The sequence below is a fragment of the Sceloporus occidentalis genome, unplaced genomic scaffold (assembly GCF_023333645.1).
Source record: "Sceloporus occidentalis isolate IW3139 unplaced genomic scaffold, rSceOcc1.0.p SCAF_1, whole genome shotgun sequence".
NCBI lineage: Eukaryota > Metazoa > Chordata > Lepidosauria > Squamata > Phrynosomatidae > Sceloporus > Sceloporus occidentalis.
This window is the reverse complement of record NW_028316981.1, coordinates 67,267,296-67,291,725: the sequence shown is the minus strand read 5'-3', so window position 1 is coordinate 67,291,725 and position 24,430 is coordinate 67,267,296. Positions and strand designations below refer to the sequence as shown.

Genomic DNA, 24,430 nt, shown 5'->3' with positions numbered 1-24,430 from the left:
CAGGACCTCCAAACTGGGACAAATGTAAGACAACATTTTCAAATGTAGGACACTGTTTTAATAAATGGAAGACACACGAAAAAATGGATGTTTTTTTTTTTAAAATGTTAATATAAATGCATGTTTCTTAGGCATGATCCAAATGGAGGACATTTTGAAATTTGACAGAAGAGGACATGTCCTGGAAAAGGAGGAGGATGTCTGGTCACCTTGTCTCTGGTCCAAAATACACTGCAGAAATAAAACATAGCTGGACTGAAATGCCCAGAGTTCCTCACCAAAGCTGCATCCACACTGAGGAAAGAATCCAGTTCAAGAGTGATTTAACTGTCCTGGGTTAGTGCTGGGGAATGCTGGGAATTGTAGTACACTGTGGCCCCAGAGCTATCTCTGACAGGGAGTCACATAACCCTCCAAACATAGTTGAACTGCAGTGCCCAGAATGCCTCACCAGGTGCATCCACACTGAGGAAATGGTCCAGTTTGAGACTGCTCAGTGCTGGGGAATCCTGGGAATTGTAGTCTGTTGTGGCCTCAGAGCCATCACTGACAGAGGAGTCTCAATGTCTCCCAAACACTAGCATTCCCAGGATCCCCTACCATTGAGTTAAAGCAGTCTCAAAGTGGGTTATTACTCCGGCAGTCTGTGAGAGAGATAGAAAGGCTAGGGACTGGATTCATTCATTAACTCACAAAAGGAGGATATCTGTGTCCAAAACACGCTGCTTTGACTGCCAGGGCTCAGTGCTATGGAATCCTGGGAATTGTAGTTTATTGTGGCACCAGAACTCTCTGACAGAGAAGGCTAAATGCCTCACAGACACCAGAATTCCAGAGCATTGAGCCCTGGCAGTCAAAGTTAGAAAAAATACACAGGGGCAAAATAAAGATTGAAAATGGCCACGCTCCTCCTCCTCCTCCTCCTCCTCCTCTTCCTCATCATCCTCGCCTCGGTGCCAAAGGAAATGGCCCTCTCCCCCCCCCCCCCCCTCTGCCTTGCTGGGACCAAACAGAGGAGGAGCTCCTCTTCCTGAGCCTGGCAACCTCCTGTTGCCAACAAGCCTCGAAGATAATTCCCCAAACGTTTGGCCAAAACTCACCAAATCCCCCGATATCTCACCAAATATTCAGTCAAAATCCTTGAAAAGTCCCTGTAATGTTAATATGGCAATAAAACATAGCCCTAATTGAATAAAAATAATTGGAACTTATTTCAATTCTCAAAATTACCATTAAAACCAACCACCAAAATCACACCAAAGGCTCTGAAAAGTACCTATTTTGGTGTGAAAGTCACCAGATTGGCAACACTGCGGGCGGGAGTCAAGGAGGAAACCGTGCAGGGACGCCCCCTAGTGGGGAAAAACTGGGAATGTCCCGCCGGCAGGAGGGTTATGGCAACCCTACCAGGAGAGGACTTTTTCAAAGTGACTTGAAAGTCAGCTTCTGGGTAATATCCTGTTTAAAAGCACCTTTGAGGCATGTTGTTAAGAGAAAAAAAAGGTGTTCTGGGGTGGACTTTCCACAACCTTGGTCTAGAGCTTTGTTGGCCCATGATGCACCCATATAGTTCTGCACTATTCTGTCGTCTTTAAAACTAGGCATCTGTTCATAATAGTGATCAAAATTATGAAAAAGCGCCAATGTAGAGAATAGAGGAATTCCTCCTTGCGCTGTGTTCTGGGCTCGAATCAGAATTCTTGCATGTGTCCTAGAAACTTTTTTGGGCAAATAACATAAAAGCTACTGAATGAAAGTTACTTTACAGAGTGAGCTCATCTATGCAAGAAATTATTAATCTGGATATCCAAATTATAATCTAAAGTGAATGACCAAAGGAACAAATTCACAGAAATTAGGGACACTGTAACAATAAATTCAGTCAGTTTGTTAGCATGACATGGCCAGTTGTATTCGAAAAGATTTACCCAGTAGTATCATAATATACACTCAACAAAATTAGTGTATACTCTTTTACAGATTATTTCATTAACTTGCCATGTATTCTGCTTTATACTAGCAATGGAAGAGGTACACATGGTAGAGAACATACAGTATTTGTGTAACTGACCTCTAATTATTAGTGCACTTTATTACAGAAAAATACCGTGAAATTTTGCTACAAATTATATTTTTATTTTATGTATTGAATTTAATAAGCCCTATGTTATTTAAATGAGAGCCACCATGATGTAGTCCTTTGAGTGTTGGACTATGGAGAGCAGGGTTGAATCCCTGCTTGGCCATGGAAACTCACTGGGTGACCTTGGAAAAGTCACACTCTTTCAGCCACAAAAGGAGGCAAGGGCAACCCGCCTGAACAAATTCTGCCAAGAAAGCCCTGTGATAGATTCACCTTAATAAGTCAGAAATTACTTGAAAGTGATTTCTTGAAAGTACACAACAACAACATTACACAAAACTTAGTTCCACAACGATTGTTCAGTTGTATACTTTTTTTTGTAAGTAGAATAGAACTGTACACACTGTGCTCCGCTTGAAACACTAGGACTATTTAAAAAAATTTTTGTTATAGCTTCACAGATGATGACTTATTTATAAAGAAGTCTTTTAGATCTGCAGTGAGATGCTGAATTTTTAAAAGCAGGGTGTGTGTTAGAAGCTAAATAATTAAACTCAGTGCCTCTTCAGCATTTTATTTCAAATATTAAATATTGCATAAGACATTTCTCCCAGAAGGAATCAGATTTTTAAAGAATGGTGGGATTTTGAAAATTCATAATTTTGTTTGATAAAACTGGTTTGGAACCCATTAAGTATGGCAGATAGAGATTTGTGCTAGAAACTAGAAGAACTGAGCTTAACACTTTAGATGTTGCTTTAGATTAGAAGCATAGGTTTTTCACTTTTAATTTGTTTTCTGTAAAATAGTAATAACTGCAATCTGATTTCTTGGATCATGGTGAGACTTCAATAGCTGGTGAAGTGCAAGTGTGAAGACTTTAATTCAATGATTCCTTCTCTGGACAGTTTTTATTCTGCCCTTAGGCACAAGCGCTCTCAGTTTGGCTAAGAAATCTAAAGATTTTTCTCCACTTCTCTCCCCCCACACACAGTGAATTAGACTGTGATATCATATCCCAATGGATTTCATGGCTCAGTGGTGATTTGAACCTGTCTCTCCCTGATAATAGTACAATCATCCCTCCATATTTGTGGCTTTGATATTTGCGGATTTGATTATTCACAGATTTCATTAATATGTTCTCTCTAGGACTGTCTAGGTCCTCCAGTGCAACTCTGTGGTCAACTTTAACTAAAAGTTGCACTGAAAGACCGTTTGTAGCTACTCCAGTGCCATTCTATGGTCAGTGTATGTTGGACATTGACCACAGAGTTGCACTGGAGGGCCTAGAGATTCCTAGAGAGGTGTCCTCTCAGGTAAAAACAGTGTTTTTGTTATTTGTGGTTTTTCCATATTCACGGGGGTCTTGTTCCCCTAACCCTAGAGAATATGGAGGGACAACTGTACTATATAATTGACAAATGGCTATGTCCTGACCATTTGGCTTATATAATTAAATCAGTTCTCACCCTTCTTGTTTGTTTGTTCAGTTTGTACCCTGCCTTTTTCCTACCAAATGACCCAAGAAGGCTTACAAAATGTAGGATAGAATGTTACTATAATCGACATTGTTAATAATGTACAAGTTAAACAGTTAAACAACATTATTAAAGCAGATGGTTAAAAACAATTTAAATACACTTAAAACAATTAAAAACAAATAGGATAAAAACATCACTATCACTATTTCACCATATGATTTAAAAACCAATCAAATGTCTGCCTAAATAAGGTCTTAACATAGTGGTGGTGATGGTGGTGGACTCAGAATTCATGAGGAAGAGAATTCCACAGCCTGGGAACAATGACTGAGAAGGCTCCTTCTTCTTATCTTCTCATAGAGATTGTATATGTTTCCAGTCCTTACTTTCAAAGCTCTCCAAGGTCTTGTTGCTCTTCATTCCTCTGTGTTTATATCCTGATCACCCCTTCCTGTGACTTTTGCTAAGTCATCTCCACCCCTCTCTAAAGAAAGATTTTTCACTACCTTTCATGCCTGGAGGTGCTTCCCAGAGTTCTTCTGTGTGACACCACTCCTTTAGGATTACTTTTTCCAGGAAACCATTGAATCATCTTCCTTGTCTCTATATTGTAATTAAGTCAAAGATTGTGTAATTAATGTAATCACATACGACTTTTTCACATGGGAGGAATGTATCACCATCCCGGAAAAAAAGAAAGTGGGGCCAATTTGGAAATGCATGGAATTACGTACTACTTCATCACACACAGACAAAAATAGCATTCATCCAAAGGAGAAAGCAGTGCCAATGCGAATGAATTCATTACATGAGTACAGTGCGCCTGGGTTATACGTGGCTTTGAGTGGGGCGCAAGGGGTGGTGTGTCCCATTCACATAAATGGGGCGCTCTCCCATGGCGTGCGCCCCACACGCTGTTGCCACGCCGCCACAGGCACAAGCCCCATGAGCATCTGCGTATTTTCTCTTACGCAGGGGGCGGGGGGGGGGCGGCAGAACGGATCCTTGTGTAAGAGGAGGGTGGACTGTATATACAAATTGGCTTTCTATTGCAAATTAATGTGTTTGCACCTGTGCAGGGAGGACAGGATCACGTCAGGACGATTTTGCAGTTCCAGTCCCAAGGACACACCCCCTAAGTTGGAGGTGGACAGAAATGAAAAGGAGGCAGGAGATGTGCTCAGCCTCCTCATCTTTACCTTTTCCCCTTTCCCTAATTCTGCCAAAAAGAGCTGTTTTCCTCTGGGCAGCTAGGGAGTAGGAAGGAAAATCACAGGAGGGAAAATCGTAGCAAAAGATCTTGGGAACTGTAGTCTGTTTCTAACATTTCCTGACAGAGCATTAAACTGAGTTTTTATTTTGTTGCTGTGTGCCTTCAAGTTGTTTCAGACTTATGCCAAACCCTATTATGGGGTGTGTGAGCAAGCTTGCTGAAGCAGAATCCCTTCATTCTTCCCTGGAAATCTTGATAAAAAGTTTAGAGACCAGTAATTAATGAGATGAAGTAGTTAAGGAATCCCCCCCAGTCAAGCAGGGATAGTTTTAATGAATACAGTCCATTTGTCCATAGAAAACAGACATTGGATCAAGCCACCCTTCATTACAATTATTCCCTAATGTTCCTTCTTTAAAATTTGCCCCTGATTTTGAAGTTCTAAATTTATCTTCATTCTGTAAAACTCTAGATTCTGTGTTCTTGTGCCAATGATTTCATTGAATGTTGTCTTTAAATCTGAGAACAAGCCACTGACTTGTGTGCTATACTTCCAGCTGGCCGAGATAATTTCAGAATCCCCCCAACAGGAATGCAATTTTGACATTTATGACTTACTCAGAAATTACACAAGCAAGCACTACTCATAAAAGGTGATAGATTAATGCCTTTGGAAATTACAAAGTGTTCAGGATTGGAGAGAGGTACAGGTCAATTTGAACCTGACTGCTGAGAAGTAAGTGTGTGTGTGTGTGTGTAAATGTCTATCTGAAATTTCCCCTAGAATGGAAATGAACTCTATCCTTGGCACCATAAATAGTCACAGATATATCTTTGCATTATGAGCACACTGTATCTTCTATGGTTTCGTTTAGATGGATGAAATTACAACTGCCTGAGCATATTAAGCTGGTGATAGTAGGAAGGGTGCCTTTTGCTTTAATTGCAGCAGCTTTGGGAAAGAAGCAGTGCCAGCCCTTATTATTGTGATGAGTTGATTGGCTGAGAGATGTATTCTGTGACAACAGGAATCATAAGGTTCTGTTTTTGTTGATTGCTTTCACAATACTAAGAATGATAGAAAGCATTTACAGTGCATCAGAAATTAGGTGAATATCTCCATACAAGACGAGCAGAGCAGCTAACAAGGAGAGTAATCATAAGCACACACAAATGTGGTTTTGTGGTTTTTTGTTGTTGTTTTTGCATATGAGATTCAAACAGTCATAGAAGAAAATGCACACAGTGTTGACAGAATAATAATAATAATAATGGTAACAATGAATTAGACTATTTGCTAGACCTTTACTCCTCAACTTTAATAATTTGTTTTATATTTTCTTCTTCCAAACACAAAAACCATTCTATTAATTCCTTCCTTGCTATTTATTTTACAGACACCAATGTCTGTAAACCCAGTGAATGAATGCAATATTCATAGTAGTCTTTTGAAGGGGGGGGGGGCATCCTTTCTATGTGATAGGTAAAATATACAATTCTCATTAAAAGGCCATTTTGAAGCTTCCCAGATAAGGTCAAGAAATCATCTGCATTAGTTTACAAGCAAATGTTGAACTACAGTAGTATGAACAGACCTTTGTTTTTCATTGTATTTTTCTCAAACCTGAAATATGCCCCCAGGTGCAGTGTTCCCATAGTGTGTGTGTGTGTGTGTGTGTGTGTGTGTGGTATTTTGCATCTGATGGAGGTAAACTATAAACAAAGTCCTCCCATCAACAAGGTTTGGGTATTTGGCAACAATTGGCTGAGCAAAGATTCAAAACCTGATCTCCCATTGTCCTAGTACAACACTCAAACTACTACACACTGCTGGGATATGAAAGCATTATCAAAATCCAGCGAGAATAAAAAATGATTTCAGCTTGTCAAAAGCATCCAGAGGGGGTCCACTCATACAGGGCCATGTGTTGCAAGGGATATGCTAGTAATCTGTACACGGAGTCTCAGTAATTCCAGAATGTTTGGTAAACTGATTTACATGGGGTGGTTAAGCTTGTGATATCTGCTTTGTTCTTGTTCTTGTTGTTTTGCTAGAGCCTTGACAGCTATAAATCAAAGATAGATGTGAATTTAGCTAGAGGTTAGAAGTGTTAGTTTTTCTATGTATAGTTCCCAGAACTCTCCAGCTGGCAAAGTTTCTGAGTGGGAAATCGGGGGAAATTATGGTAACAGTAGGATAAATTCTGCAAGCTCTACAGTTAACAAATTCTGAACTCCAGATCCCTCCCCCATACCAGAAATGAAAGAAGTTCACAGTTCTTCTACATACAAACCAAGCCACAGTTTGTTCAGCTCCAAAGCTTGATTTAACCCAGCAATATAATTGGGAGGTAAGAGCAGCTATACTCCTTCTGCTGTTATTATTATGCAGTTTCCAGTCAGCAGTTCTTTCTGATCTTCCTGATCACACAGAGAACCACCAGTTCATCCCAGATTTTCTGTAATAGCTAAAATAAAATAAAATTTAGAATTCATCCTTGGAAGCTCTCCCACAGATAAGGCATAGCAGATGTGTAGTTTATTTTTATAAATTGTAAGATTCCTGCTTAAACCATGCTGCATGAATGTGCCTTTCGACAGTTTAACGTCAGAAGCAAAACAGTTTTGGAGACACAATAAAAAGTCTTCTTCCATTGAGAGGAAGCTTAAATACTTATGGATGCCATCCTGGAGTACATGGAATCTAGGAGGCTGCATTGGTATGTGTAAACAGAAGCAATACGAAAGCACACTTGGATGGTTTAGTACAGTTCCTCTGCCATTTTGAAGATGAGGCTACACCAACTCTTCAGATGTGATATCATTCAGATGTGATATCATTTAAAAAAATAGATCCACAATCCTATACACTTGTTGCTGTTAACTGCCTTTGAGTTGCCCCCCCCCAATTCATAGCCCCCCCCCCCTGTGTATGAGACACCCCAAAGCCCCCCTGTCCTCTACTGGTTAAAGCTGTGCCAGAAGAGCTTCTCTTGTGCCTGGAAGAACTAATGGGGCATGCTCCGCAGCCATGAGCCCCATTAGTTCCAATGGGGCTCCAGCATACACTGATTTCCCCTTACGCAGAGGGATCTGGAACGGATCCCCATGTAAGGGGAGGGCCCACTGTATACTGAAATAGAAGCAGTTGCTTTCTCTAGGAGGCTGTCAGACTTAAATGTCTCAAAGCTGAAGATTGTATAACAGAAAAGAAAACCAAATAATAGGTTTGGAAATTTTGGTGAGGTTGAGAGGACAAAGAGTAAAATAGATGTAGACCAGGTTAGTGGCTATTGTTCATTGGATCCGGTATTTGCAAGAGAAAGAAAAGTAAGGCTCCATGTTTAATGAAAATCATCATTTTCTAGAATTTTTGGTGTTTGGACTCATTGGGAAATAGATGAATATTGGAGGCTAAAACACTGAATTTCTTGAAAGCATGATGACTTTGTGCTGCAACCGTCTCTTTTTGTTATGTTTTAATTATTGTAGGATTCCTTGGGCTGTCCCTGGCATGCAGAGAGTTCCCTGTGTGATTAATTCTGTGTCACTCTGCTTAGTTTCATGACAGCCAAATTAATGTTGGAAATGTGTGAGTCATTGTGTAAAGAGCTTTCTCAAGGACAAGCCAAGGGCATGAGAGGATGTAAAATGAATGTTAGACTGGGGTGGCTCACGAACCATCTAAAAGTGTTTCAGTACTGAGAAATTTTGTTCCCAAAAGTTGTACAGGGGAATAAAATGGATGTGGCTTTATCCATTCTATTTTCAAGCTATCTGTAACATGTTTGCTTCTCCCCCCCCCCCCCCCCCCATTTAAAAGTAAGCTTCTGGTTGAATTCTTTGGCTTCAAGCCAGAACAGCTTTTTTTACATAAAAAAGACCTGTCTATTTATGGAAAGGCTGACAATCCAGTGAAGAGGCAAGCAAGGCAATGTTCATTTATTCTCCCATCCCCCTCAAGACTCCTGCACAGTTTCTTCTGCTGTCCTATAATTGTCCAAGTAGATTTTCAGCAACTGTTGTGGGCATTAGGACTGGAGAAATGGGCAGCCTTGCTTGCAGACATGACTGTGTGCCCCCCAAAGGATGTCAGAGTTAGAGACAGGTGGTTAGGATTCCCTGATGTGTTACCCTTTTGTCTGTTTTGTTCTTTCCTCCTACATAGACTGATACTCTCAGGACTGATTTTGCTTCCTCCCACACACCTCTTCACCATGTTGGGAAATGTAAGAGATTTCAAGCAGAGGAATCAAATTGGCAAGGTGCAAACTGAACACTCTTACCCACATACCATGCATCTAGAAAAGAAAAGAAATATGCATAATCTTCTTGGTAAAAGGAATATAAGTAGCTTTACTTACAAATTACTTGTCCATAATCAAACATGAGGTCAAATGGAAGAGAAAGAGAGAGGGAAGAAGACAATAAATGTCAGTCACATGGACATCACTTGAGGGGTGTGTGTGTCAGATTGCACTAGGTGACATCCAAAGATAGGGTGACACCACTGCTCCCTGAACATCTGCCTTTTGGCAGATATGGGCTGTGGTGTTCGCCTGCATCCTTTTAAAATTCTGGAGCTCAGCAGAGGAGATGGTGTGAGTGGGGTAAGACCTAGTGGTAGGAGAAAGGAGAGGCCTCAGTTGTTTTCTATTAAATAATTTTAAATTATAAAAAATATTATTTTTTAAAAATATATTTTTAAAAATCCACACCTGACCAAATTGTCACTTTAACCACATGAAACTATGTACATGTGAATACATTTAGCCTGTGTGTATGACATTGAAGGGCGGGGTATAAGTACCGTATAAAAATAAATAAATAAATTTTAATTTAAAGGTATAATTTTAATTTTGCTAGTTGTTTATGTCACAACGATTGCCATTATATTCAGTGATATACAAGAATTATGATTTATGAGAAACATTTAGATATTCCTAGAGAGAACATATTAATCAAATCAATAACAAAATCTGCAAAAGTCAAATCTGCAAATGTGGAGGGTTGGCTGTACTAAGGATTCTATATAGAGTAGTATAGGAGGAAGTCAATTGGGGGGGGGGAGAGAGAGAGGGAGAGAGAGAGAGAGAGACCAACCATAAGTTACTGCACTGGGTGACACCAATCCTCTTGACATCACTGGTCAGTTTGAATGATGTAGGAAGAAAGTGGATGTGGAAAAGCAAATAAACAGGAAGTCAACAAATATGCAAACTATCTGTTAGTGATCGTGGATATGCAAAGGCTGCTCACTCTAAAACACTACCATTTCCATATGCAGAGAAGCAAACCCAATCCTTTCTGACTCCAAATATGTTATTCTCTCTATTATAAACATTATCATTACTGAAAATGGCTTTTCACTAAAAGATTCCATACACCAGCTTCCATGTAGGCTAACACAAGAAGGGTAAATTGTGTGTGTGTGTATGTGTGTGTGTGTGTGTGTCAAAATTCTGCTTCCATAAGTAAATGTCCAGTCAGAAAATGTCTGGCTATAACTCTAAATATGAAAAGGATGTTATTAATAACATAATGCAGTACTATGTAGACTATATGGTAAAATTAGTATGTGATTCCCCAAAATCTTGTGTCTTGACTTCTAAGCAGGGCAGCTCCACACATTGCAGCAGTAAACACAGAAAGTGTGAATGTCACACATGCATGCACTCATATCTTTTAAACACCTGGATACCCATATCTGAGAACCTGGTACTCGCTGTATCATTTAGCAGAGCTGTTCTGACTTACCAAATGAAGCAGAGCATAGCAGATGTGAGAATTAATTAAAATATGAAGACACTGTAGCTTTATTAATAGTAGTGATTATGTATGCAGTCCTGCACTCAGCTACACGCACGCATGCATTGCATTTAGTGTAGTACCACATTCTTCCAGAGTCTGGTATGGCTCAGAGGGGCAGAATATTTTCAGTGCAGTCCAGTGGAGTCCACCAAGCAATGCACATGTGGATTTGCATCCCTAATAGGACCAGGATATCTTGCAGACAAGGGAACACTGTTGATCAGTGCTAGATCAAGAGCATATCAGTCATGTTCTATAAATGTTTCTGGGGGAAGGATGTTTTATTCAAATATCAGCCTCCTCCTTGTGCATGGTGCAGAGTCAGGCTTACTGTGCTGCATGAATAAAAAATGTTTATCCTTCAGTGACACTGAGGCTGTAAATGAATAATGGCAGTTCAGGTTAAGAGGCGCTGTCATTGTATCCTTCAGCTCTGGAACATTGCTACATAAAATGCTGCATTGCAGCTATATCTTTTTTAAAAAGTTGTGGGGATGTATTTTTTAGCAACTTGTTTTTTAAAAAATGCAAGAGAAAGAAGTATGGCAAAATGTAAGAGAAATGCCAAAGAAAGTACATATGAATGTATGAAGACTCTGGTAGAAATGAAAGACTGTAAAAAGAGATTTATTGGATTGCTGAAAAACAAACACAGACACTTGTTTGATTATAATTACTAGAATGTCAAGAATTCTGGGAGCTGTGGTCCAAAAAGTAACTTTTCCAATCCCTGGAAATAAGAAATGCTGCCAATACTATACCGTTATATTAAGCTGCAAAAATTCCCAAAGAAAAGTAGTGAATTGCTTAGTGTCTTCACCACATTTGGTAAGAAGAGAGCAGGCACCCTTAGGAAGATCATGTTCCTGACAGGCTTCCAAAGAAATGCACTATCTGATGCATGTTTACTGGGAAGCCAGTTGCTCCATGTTCAAGTGGGCCTTTTCCACTAATAACTACTCTTAGCCTCAATGATAATGCTGAGCCAGGCGAAGTGCCAATCCTAGCAATTTAAGTGGCTTGTGAATCCTAGCCATAACAAGTTACAGTGGCTAGATAGAATTGATTAAAAGCTGTTGGATCACATGGGATATATAATTGGTCCGGAAGGGATGAGTATTGGCACCCGAAAGAACTTTGTCTTGCATAGTCTTTGATCAGTCTCTTTATGTTGGATATTTCATTCTGTTTGCCTTCTGTTATTTCAGGCAAGCTCAAAATCCCTTCCCCCCAGAATTCTTAAAGCATGAGCCTATAAGCAGAAAATCTTATGATCACCTTTATTAAACTGTTGCCACAATCAGTAAGGTGCCATTTCTCATCAACCAATTTTTGTTTATTATCGTATATAATTTTAAAAAAACTTTATTTTTTTACAAGTGCATTGAATTGTCCAAAATAGTTATTTTTTTGCTACTTTTAAACAAATAAATGCTTACTACCTAATTTGGCTTGTATGGGGGGAGTCCTTTAACAATAGCAGATAATCTAATTCTAGATTTTTAAAAAGTGATGTAAAATTCAGTTTAAGGCAAAAAAAGATGAGTGCACAAAAGAATAGCATAAGAACAGCATATGCACATTTTAAAGTCCTAGGATACCATGTTTTTAGGCATCTTATGATAATTTTCTTCTGCATGTGCTCATGATGTTTGGACTGATTGATACTTCCTACTTCATTGGAAATCCATTTCCACATACTGTTTGAAAGGGCTCATCTCTGGCCCCTTGCTTGAATGGCTACCTGTTTCAATTTCTGAGTTAAATGATCTGATAAAACAAATAAAATCAGGCAAAGCAGCAGGCTAGAATTAGATTCCTCTAGAGTTAATTAAGAGAAAAATCTATTGTTATTATTATTATTATTATTACTACTACTATTATTAGGAATATTTATATCCTGCTCTTCAGCCACAAAGGCTCTCAGAGCAGCTTACAAAATTTTTAATTAGACAGTTCCCTTACAATCTAAAAAGACATGACACAAAAGGACAAGGGAATGATGGTGGGGAAGGGGATCAAGTCCAGTGGTTCTTCTCTCCTTCTAGGGCCAGGGCCATGGCAGATGGACTGGAGAGAGGACTCTTCTTCTTTCTCTGCCTAGGCCTGATGAAGCTGCACCTCTCCCCCTGAGGCCAGATGATGGTGGATGGACCAGAGGGAGGGCCTTCTTCTTACTCTGGGCAAGGACCAATGGAGCTGGTCTGCCCTTCTCTCCCTCTGAGGCCTGATGATGGTGGATGGATTACTGGCCACTGATTCTGGCAAACTTTTTTTTTTTTCACAGAACAAAATGCTTGCATCCTATCTGATTAGGAACAGTTGTCACTATTCCATTTCTTTTTAAAGAGCAAGCCAACACAGTGAACTACTGTCCCGTTACTGACCATGATTACCATGTGTTAAATATCTCTCTTCAAACTTTAAACCTGGGTGGATGATGAAAACATCTCACCTAATGACCACACAGGTTTTAGAGCAGTCTGATGCACTACAAATCAGCCATTGATTCTGACTGACTATAATGTGGAGAAACATACTAGCAAACCTAATATGTCATTGCTTTCAGCCTTCCTATATCTCACATCTACCTTTGATTCTCTGTCTTTAGAGATAATGGTATCAATTTGCTTCATCAACTGTGGGTTGCTACCTATTACTTCTTAAGTACAAGATGCATGAAAGCACAAGCCTAAAAATCAGATGCAGTCTGGAGCGATCTATCCAACACCATTCTCATATCTAAAGAAGGAAAGTGAAGTGTACAGTCACTTCATTTTTCTTCATTTCTACATCAATTTACTTATCCGAATACTTGACCATCCTTAATTTCATCCTTCTAGGCCAGTTGGTGGAAGCCTAGCAGTACTACAGTATGTTGATAAAGCATTACATTTGTTTCTGTCTCCCATGGACTTCAGAACAGCTTTGTCTGCACAATACTGCCAGAATGAATGCTTGCACATAAATTATCAGAAAACAAAAGGCATGGGTTGTGCTAAAAATTGAAGGCTTTATAGATGGTCTATGAATGGTCTATAAATGGTTCAGTCAAAAGACTGAAGAAATAATTCTGGGCATTCCTTTTCAAGCTAGTGGTAGCCACAATGCTGATGCAGAATGTGCTGCTCAGCCAGTGTATATCACTTACTCAGCTTTTGTATGGAGCAAATCTATTCCCTATCTCAGTTTCCCAAACTGTCCAATCAAAATTCTTTAACTGTCTTCTGGTGTTTGAAATGATTCTCTTTGACTAGAGGCTTGACTTTTGGATGCAGAATGTGGCTTATTATCTTTAATAGCTGATTTTACTTCAAACCACCACCACCACCAGTGGTGTAGCATGGGGATGTGACTGTTTGCTAATTTTGTTCTTGAAGAAAGCAACAAATAATTTTAGCAATTTTCTACCCAGTGGGAGAAAATCTTCAGTAACTGCATAATTTTTGAAGACTATATGCCGTTCAGCACTTATTATGCACAAAATTAGCACTTTAAAAAGAAATAAGAAAATAGCATCTTATGGGCAGTTAACAGCATTTTCTATGCATAAAATATTTTTTCAGCAGTATTTCATTGGAATGGATCATGTGCAAAGCAGAATACAGTCTCCCTCAGGCAACACACTATATTGAATATCAGTGTCTGGTTTCTAGACACAGAGAGTGATTAGAGAGGCAGACTCTAGTGAAGTAAGGCATACACACATGCATTAAGCCTATCCAGGTCATGCACATACACATGTGAAAATGAGGAGACGTGTAGCAGTGGGATCTCACTTGTTCTCTTCTCAGTCATGGAAAGCAGAGCCAAAGGGAGAAGACCACAAAATGTTCATCTTCAATCCAGTCCAGGGATCAGGAATCCAAACAATCAGATAATTCTCAAAAACATAGCTCAGCTTGATGAATGGTTGTCTGCATCAAGAACTCTCTCCACCACCAGAATGGTGCTTTCCTCCTACATGAGGCAAATAAGATACAGGGAGCACACAAAGAAGGTGATAAATCAGCAAGATACAACCTGATCTAATGCTTCTGGGTTTTAGAACTTTATACTATTAGGCAGCAACAATGGTAGTTTTACACCATTTTGTGCAAAAATAATTCTTAGGGATGCAAGAAATTTCATTGGTACCATCAGAAACTATATTACTGACTTGCATGCAAGGAGATGGGTATTATATTTTGGGGTTTTTTTGGGGGGGAGGGGGCAAGGTGTTGGTTGCTCATTCACACACACACACACACAAAGACAAATGTGCATCCCTTCTCTGAAGGGGTTTTCTGTGTGAATAGAAACATTCTAGGACTTGGAAAGTAACTTTCATATAATTAATTAAATTTATTAAAAGTAATTCACTATCTTTATAATTAAAATTTTAAATTAACTGTTTACTTTTCCTGTTTCTCAAACCAACTAAAAATGACTTTTAGATACTTCTTTTAAAAATGTCTGAATGTTGGCCTGTGATATAAGCAAGCTCCATTCCCATCTACTTAATTGTTCTTTCAAGCTTCCAACAACCAAACATAGAAAATCATAGCCTTTGAACTAAATGATATTTCTCCCCTAATATTTTGTGATGCTACATTATTCCCACAATTATAAAATTAAAAGTTCCAGTTGCAGTGAAAAAGAATGATGCTATTCCTCATTCAGAACAGTATTTTATGTATATGTTATGTATATTGAAATGTTCCCATTTGTTTATTCCTTTTGGAGCCAAAGTATGGAGTGATCTGAGTGTTGCTCTATGACTCTGGGAGACCAGGGTTAGAATCCCTGTTTGACCGGTTGACCAGTTAGATGACCTTGGGGAAGTCACACTCTCTCAACCTCAGAGGAGGGGAATGACTTCTAAACAAATCTTGCCAAGAAAGTCCTGTGGTAGTTCTATTTTAGAGTCACCATAAATTGGACATGATTTGAAGGCACATACAACAAGCAATGCAGGTATTGAACTTAGGCCTTTTGTTATACATTCTGCTGTGACAGAATGTGTGCACCAGTATTCATATATGTCATTATCTGAAGAACTTCATCCTCCTATATAAGCACACCTGGTCTCTGATCTTTGCCAGAGGCCCTCCTCTTGATCCTAGCCACCTTCACAGGCATGTTTGGCAAGAATAAGGAGGAAGGCTTTCTCTGTGGGTGCTCCTTCACTTTCGAAATTCCTCCCTCAGGACACTAAGTAGCTCCCTCTTTGCTCTCCTTCCATCAGCAAATGAAAACTTTTCTGTTCTGAAAGACTGCAAGTGTACAGTTTTACTGCCTTTCATTTTCATCTTATATCTGTTTTTAAAGGTTTTAATTGTATGGATTACTTAATTGCATTTTTACAGTTGTTTTGGATGTTTTACTCATGGTTTTGTTTAAGTGCTTTAAATTATTTGTTTTAATTTTAGTAAGGCACTATGAGGATATGAATAATCATCATCATTATCATGAGCAACATAAAAACTTGGGAACAGCTATAGGAAGGGATGGACAGGGGCTCTGACAGTTCTTCTCAATGTTTGAGAGGGAGGAAGTAAGGCTTGTTGAGGCAGTGACAACTACTTTGGTGCCTCCTATATAAGTGAGGTAATGCATCTGTTCTGGGTTATTGAAAGTTCTGGGAATAGGTTGCAGCACCTTGGATAGCTCATTTACAATCCACCCACCAGCTTCCCCTGGGATGAGGTATGTCTGAGTAGAGGCAGCTACTGATGGCAATCATATGGACCCTCTTCTGGGACTAAGCCCCATTGAATTCTGTTTAGTATAGTCATAGGATTGTATAGCTGGCCCTCTGTAACCATGGATTCTGCATCCACAGATTCAATCATCTATGACTTGAAATATTCCAAAACAAACAAACAAAACAAAAAGCATACCTTGCTTTTAGCATTTTATACAAAGAACACCATTTAGCATCCACAGATTTTGATATCTATGGTCAGTGTTTGGTTGGAACCAAACCCCAACAGATACCAAGAGCCCTCTGAACTATTATTATGATTTTAGAGTTCTGACTAATAATAATAATCATCATCATCCTCATATTACTTAAACAACAAAATGTATTTTAGAAAAATAGGCATGAGGCATATACAGGTCTGTGCTTCTGGCAGGGTTTACACCCCAGTTTTCCAGGGACTGGCACCATACTTATTCCCATTGACTACAGTTGATTCTTTCTTTCCTGGAAATTATCAGAGGACTGTCATCTGATGGCTTGCAGAGTGGTACTGATCCATGGATTATCATTTTAGATACCACTATTATATGTATGCATCTGCCCTTCAGTTGCTTGTCAACGTATGGTGATCCCATAAATTTCATAGAATTAGTACTTGAATGGGAGACTGTCAGGGATTACCAGGTGCTGAAGGCTATATTTCAGAGGAAGGAACTGGCAAAATCCTTTCTGAGTAATTCCTTACTTTAAAAAACAACAACAAACACTCACAGATTACTGAAAATCTGATACCATGATATATTAATACTTGTGTAAATAATTCTTCTAAAAATATTTAATTTTGAAAATGCTAAATAATATGTCTTCACAAACCCTCACAAGATCCTTTTTCAAACTGTGCATAAAACCCCAATGCATAGAAACTACTTGGCATTTTTCATTTGTGTTCTATAAATATGTCCTTTGATAACCAATCTATTTCAACAGAAATAAAACCTTTTCTTTGGCAATATGTAAATTAATATGGTATATTTCTCACGTATTTTCAGCTTCTCTCTTTTACAGTCCCTTAAATTCTTTTACAATTTTCTGCATTAAAGTTGTTTCCATCTGTGACTCTTTTGTGTGTTTGAAATGTATGACTAGAGATTTTTGCTGACATATAAAAGAGCAAAATTATTACAAGCCTTAACTTTTAATTAACCTGTATTTAGTAAAGAACTTCACATGTAATGATTACAAACACATATAGAAAAAGGCAGGGTCCGAATAAACCACAAAAGACCATCACGAACATATTAAAGATATAATTACAGACTAAATGAAAAGAATCTTTATAGTCCCTAGGAATAACAAATGAATAGGAATATATGCAAAACTAAACAGAATGTCACAACTTAGAACCAATATGAAACGGTGCCAGAAGTAATATTACAAATATAGCCAGATAATCAATATACCAGAAACTACCTTATAAAACTATACAACAAAGAAAATGAATACTAAATGAATGAAGTTGATAACAATACCTAAACATACAAAGTCAAATTTAAATCTTCCAATGATAAACGAACTCCAGCTGTGTATAAAACAGAATAGCTACTGTGAAAATACTTGCTCCAATGAATGACAAAAATGAAACAGACTATTCATGATGGGCAACCAATCTGTGTTCTCTTGTGAAATAGGAACATTCCTGAGATATCTATAACTGTTTCATGAAGGGCACATGAAATATTGGAAAGTTCCTAATGAAGAAGACCCTACATAAAACATTGGCTATTCATATTGACTATAAAGACTATATTCATTAATTTTTCAATTATGCTATTTAATAATCTTTATCTGTGTTTCTGAGATGGTCTTTTGTAGTTTTTCATTATGTAGAGAATACAAATCCATGTACTATGCTTTACAAAATAGGCACATATGACAAAAAAATGAATAATTTTTTTGTATCCGCTTTTTCACAAAGGAATCAAAGCAGATTCCAACAGTATAATTAAAACATAAAACAATTAAAATTACAATTTAAAATGCCCCAAGCCCCAATCCTCCCCCCAATCATAAAAACAGTGATCAACCCATAAAAAGAGATTAAACATCCAAATTTAAAACTGTCCAATAGAAATACACTAAAATTTCGAGCAGATTGGCTCAAGAAATGAGGGGGGATGGGGAAATGGTATCAATCAATCATGATATCAGAACAATAGAGGTATCATTAGAAAGGGGAGGCAAGTCTAATGGATCTAATCTAGTCTGGAAAGGCCTGCCAGAAGAGATCCATCTTAATAGCCTTTTTATTTATTGCTTTATTTAACTCAAATTTAATATTCAAAGAATTTCATGTCATTTTCCATGTGCCCAGAAGATTTTTGGGAATGTGCAGAGTTAAGGCAAAACACTTTGTTTAGTACTGTCAACAGAAGATACCACTGCTTTTCCATTTGGTTTCCAAGGACCATCTTGAAAACATCAATTTCCATTTCATTTATGAAACATTGAAGGCTGTCTTTTAAGGAATAGTGTGTGTAGCCTTTGAGCTTAGCCTAACAGACCACCAGTTCAGGACCATTCCTTACCAGGGATATTTTAAGATTCCACTAAAATAACGCCAATTCGTCAATCTGTTTTCTATCCTCCCTACCTATATTGGTGTTACTTACCATTCACCTTCATGCATAACCACTAGATAGCTAGGCTTGTAATTCAGTTTTAATGCACCCATCTATAGGTTTTTGTGAGCACACACTTCAGAGTGTTGACCTATCATTGTTATAGCATACATCACATCTCTGTATCATGCTTTGAAGTACAGTAACTGTGACTTAACACTGATAATTCACGATACTTTAAAAACAAGAACATACTCCTTAAGTTTCACTTTTGGAAAACAAGCTGTACACACGTCATTTTCAAGTGATTTTCCTAAACAGCTTTAAAACATATTGTACATACCAGCAGCTGCTCTTGTAAGTATTTTTCCATTTTGGAGGGTTAGATTCTCTTAAAGTATACAATATAGTGCCACCTGAAAGCATCTTGTTAGTGTTACCCAATCTGTTGCTTTGGGGCTGTTTATGATAGATTTTCCATGTACCATCAAGAATTATTTTGATGGTTTTATTGTTTTTAAATGGACTGTGCAATAAACTGTTCAGTAGCTAGAGGAAGTGACAGAATAATTAATTATGTCATGTCTTTTGTTTCTGTTCTAAGGAGAGGAAGGGAGTGCAGGAGGGTTTAACAGCAACACTGAAATGTATTGCTTCAGCGAAGCCCCTGGCTTACAGAGGAATAAATGTAATATACTGTGCAAGACTGCAGGGAACAGTTTAAATTGTTCAAAGTAATCATAATATATCATCTTATCCCATAATTTCAAAAAACATTACAAAAGATATTTTTTCATATGTTAACAATCCCCCATGAAATGTTTTCCCCCCTGTATGTATGTTCCATTGTACAAAGAATCCTGCTTTTAAAATATTGGCTAACAGAAGTAAAATCTCCTGCTGTATTCATTTTATTTGAACATCTCATAATATCCAGGCAACTCTGAAAACTATAGCATTATTGTTATATGGTAATCCTGTTTTTCCCTTTGAAGCACTAGGACTTTCACCCTACTCACCGTATCAACACAGCACAGAACACAACAATAACAACAGGAACAAGGAGCTTAAAAGTGGGCAGGGCGATCCTAGTCTCTGTCTGGAGGGAGTTTAGGATGGGTTAGAAATCCCCTCCTCCTTCTGGCAGAGAAGAACTTTACCAGCAGGGCAGCCTGTTTGCCACAGATTAGTGGGTTAGCTCTAAGAAATACATAGGAGTTGGGAATGGCTTTGAATTTACTAAATTCAAAATCTTCTCAGTTGCTCACACATATGCCACTCTTAGATGGTGTAGGTATTTTTCTCCCAGTGGAATTTGAACATCTGCTTGAGAAGGAAAAAAAAATGGATTTCCCACCACCACCTCAAAAAGACCTCCAGCCCTTGCCAGAACAAGCCGGCAGGTCTTGGGAAGTCATGGGTTGCCTGCTAGGTCCATCCCATTTGGAAGTGGTCTGAAGTCTCTTCTCCTAATCCAGCTTTCTTAACACCTTCACTCTACACTGTCACCCTGTTGAATCTGAGTACAGTGAGTCCTTGGTATCTGCTGGGGTTTGGTTCTAGGAACCCCCATTGGTAGAAAAATCCATGGATGCTCATGTCCCATTAACTGTAATGGCATAGTACAATGGTGTCTCTTACATAAAATAGCAAAAATCAAGGTTTGATTTTTAGAATTTATATTCTAAAAATATATAAATTATTCCATTGTCAATTCACCGCCCATAATGCTTGCTTGGTATATGTGTGAGGAAGCATAAGAGATAAAGGGAGAGGCACACAGCATTTTAAATGGTAAAATAGACTTCCCTAACTCACCTCCCTGACTATCACAACCAAAGGGACCTGATAGGACACCATCAGGGCACAAGGCAATGGTTGTTTTTTTTTAAAGTAGAGCTTGAAACATTAGGTTTTGAAAGCACGACTTTCCAGCATGGTCAGTGGCCATAGTTTCTGGGATAGTCTGGGAAATGAGGAAAAACTGGTTGCTTGAATTGTAACTCCCACCCAGATAAAATGTCCAGTGGCCATAGTTGTTGGGGCATTCTGGGAGCATTAGAAAGTTTGGGGTTTTTTGGATTACAACTGCCAGAATGCCACTCTGGCCATGCTGGCTTATAGTCTGTGAACTGTAGTCTAAGAGAGGTAGTTCAGATTTAGCTATCTTTCAACCACAATTCCTTATTTGCAAATGAGATGATATTAATGGCATAATTGATAGGACTGCTAGATGGGAAGTGGATATTACATACCACATCACATGTTCAGAAGGTGATACAGAAATCCTTAATAATAGATAAGCTTTTCCATAGTATAAAGACACAGTTAGATACAAAACCTTGAATATTATAGGGATTTATTAATAATTGGGTGTTTTGAATTATTTTCATGATAAAAATAATAGTCAATTCATCATTTTAATAATAATAATAATAATAATAATAATAATAAATTTTATTTATATTTTCCTGCTTCTCCCAGGTGGATTGAGGCAGGATTACAACCCAACAATAACAATAAGATGCAAGAATAAAACATATAATTTTCAAGCATTAAAACAGTTTAAAAAAGTACAGTCAAACAATTATAAGATATAATATTCTGATCCTGAGCAGAAGTGAATTATGTCTTTACAGAAGATTGGGTGGATAGGCTTGCCAGAAGAGATCCGTCTTAACTGCCCTCTTGAAACCCTCCAAGGAGGTAATAAGACAGATCTCTTCCGGGAGGTTGTTCCATAGTTTAGGAGCCACTGAAGTAAAGGTTCTTTGAGAAGTTGAAACCAGTCTGGTTGGATGTACTTCCAACAGATCTTTCCCGGAGGTTCTGAGAGTGCGGGGCAGATTATGCAGGGAGAGGCGTTCCTTTAAGTAACTCGGGCCTGAGCCACGTAGGGTTTTATAGATGATAACCAACACCTTATACTGCACCTGGAAGTTAATAGGTAGCCAATGAAGTTCTTTCAAAATAGGTGTTGTATGGTCAAATTTCGAAGAATCAGTGACCAATTTGGCTGCCGTGTTTTGTACTAATTGAAGCTTCCGAATTTGGTACAAGGGTAGCCCCATGTAGAGCGCATTACAGAAATCAAGGCGAGAGATTACCAATGCATGTACCACTGCTTTAAGGTCCTTTCGGTCCAGGTAGGGTTGCAGTTGTCGTATCAACCGAAGTTGGTACCAAGCACTCCTGGCTGTCACGTTTACTTGAGATGACAATTGTAGCGATGAGTCCAGGAGTACTCCCAAACTGCGAACTTCGTCCTTTAGGGGAAGTGTGACCCCGTCCAGGACAGGTTGACTAATTTCCTTCCCAGGACCTAGGGAACCTATCGCAAGTACCTCCGTTTTCTCTGGATTCAACCTGAGTTTGTTTTCTCTCATCCAGCCCATTACTGACCCTAGACAGGCATCCAGAGGAGAGATGCCATCCCTAGTCACTGCAGCAATCGGAGACATAGAGAAATAAATCTGGGTGTCATCAGTGTACTGATAACACCGCGCCCCATGTCTCTGGATGATCTCTCCCAGCGGCTTCATGTAAATGTTAAATAGCAAGGGGGATAGAATGGCGCCCTGAGGGACGCCAGATGTCAGCTCTCTCTTAGAGGAGCAACTATCCCCCAGCCTCACCATCTGGGATCTGTCTGAGAGGTAGGAATGGAACAACTGAACTGCAGTGCCCCCGATACCTAGCTCTCTCAGGCGTTCCAGAAGGATACCATGGTTGATGGTATCAAAGGCTGCTGAGATGTCCAAGAGCACCAACAGGGTCACACTTTCCCTGCTGATACCCAGTCGGAGATTGTCAACCAAGGCAACCATGGCCGTCTCAACTTGTATCCCGCTCTAAAGCCAGTTTGAAATGGGTCCAGATAATCGGCTTCATCCAAGACAGCCTGGAGCTGGAAGGCGATTTTTTAACTCATTTTTTAAACTCATTTTTAACTCATTTAACCACATTTGTTGTTTTCTAGTAATTTATATGAACATTAAATATATAATATGTAGATCAAATTATTTATTAGTGTTGTATTCTTCCCTTCAATACCCGTTACAGTTTAGTAGAATGGATATTCTATTTTACAGAGTGTTTGTGTGTGTGTTTATGTGGGGGGGGGGGGGTATGTGCCTTCAAGTCTTTTGTGACCAGGCCTGTAGCTAGGGGAGGGCAAGCGGGGCACTGCCCCAGGGCCTCCAGCCAAAGGGGCCCCCAAAATAGGGTTACCTAAAAATTTTTTTTTTACAAACTTACTTTCCGCTATTTTAGTAGAGGACATAGCGGCCACAGGGGGTTCATTTTGGGCAGCAGCAGGGCCAGTGGCACACATACGCGCCACCGCAGTCACCAGGAGGAAGCCAGGGGGAGATGCTGCTGGCTGCTGCACATGGCTGGCCTGGGCTGGGAAAGAAATACGGCTGAGGCACTGGAGGAGGTCCATAGCGCTGCCACCCTTCTGGCCTCACTGCAACCTGAGAAGGATGCACCCTTGAAGGAGGAGGAAAGGAAGAGGAGGAGAGCCCCTTGGGGAGGGAGATGAAGCCAAGCTCCAGCAACTCCTGCCGTTGTTGTTGTTGTTGTTGTTGTTGTTGTTGTTGTTGTTGTGTGCCTTCAAGTCGTTTTGGACCAAGGCGACCCTATCCTGGGGTTTTCTTGGTCCTCTTCTCCTCCTCCTCTCCTTCTCTCCTCCTTCTCCTCCTTTCTTCTTCTTTTCCTCCTCCTTTCTCCTTTGCCTTCCTCCTCCTGCTGCTCTCCTTCTCCTTCCTCCTCCTCCTCCTCCCTCCCCTCCTGGTGTGTGTGTGTGCTGAATCATGGGGGGCTTTCTGGGGCTTGCCTTGGGTGGGTGCCATCGGGCCCTGGCTAGAGGAGGCCCAGAGCCCTCCCGTCTGTTTCCCCCAAATCTCTCCATCATCTCCCAGGGACCAAAGGGGCCCTGCTCTCCTCCCCCCCACTTTGCCCCAAGGTGGCTCTGTCCAACAACGCCCCTGGGGAGGCTCTTCCCGAGGGTCGGGCACCTTCTGTGTTGTGGGCTACAAGTTTTTTCATCATCAGGTGGTTTTAGTGGCAAGCTTTGTTCAGAAATGGATTGCCATTGCCTTCCTCTGAGACTGAGACAGTGTGACTTGGGTGTGTGTGTGTATGCGCACCTTCAAGGGGTTTTCTTGGGAGCTTTGTTCAGAGAGGGTTTACCTTTGACTTCTTCTGAGGCTGAGAGTGTGTGACTTTCCCAAAGGTTTTCTTGGAAGATTTGTTCAGAGGGGGTTTGCCTTCACCTTCCCTTGAGGCTGAGAGAGTGTGACTAGCCCAGTGAGGTTTTTAATGCCCAAGCAAGGATTGAACCCTGGGCCTCCACCACTGCCTCCTGCTGAGATGCATTTAACCTCAGAGGTGCTCCAAAATCTCTGTCATCAAATTCTATTATTATTATTATTATTATTATTAACTGAAAGAAAGAAGTTGGCAGCATGAGCTTTTCTAAAGCGTACTTCCTGAGATGCATTTAGTCTCTAATGTGATCAAAAAACTCTATGT

At 39.5% G+C, this 24,430-nt stretch overlaps 1 protein-coding gene across 13 annotated transcripts in view; it reads left to right on the top strand.

The window, feature by feature from the left end:
* The window catches only part of ATP2B2 (ATPase plasma membrane Ca2+ transporting 2), a 216,119-nt gene that overhangs the window by 46,978 nt on the left and 144,711 nt on the right, over positions 1-24,430 (top strand). The window lies entirely within an intron of this gene.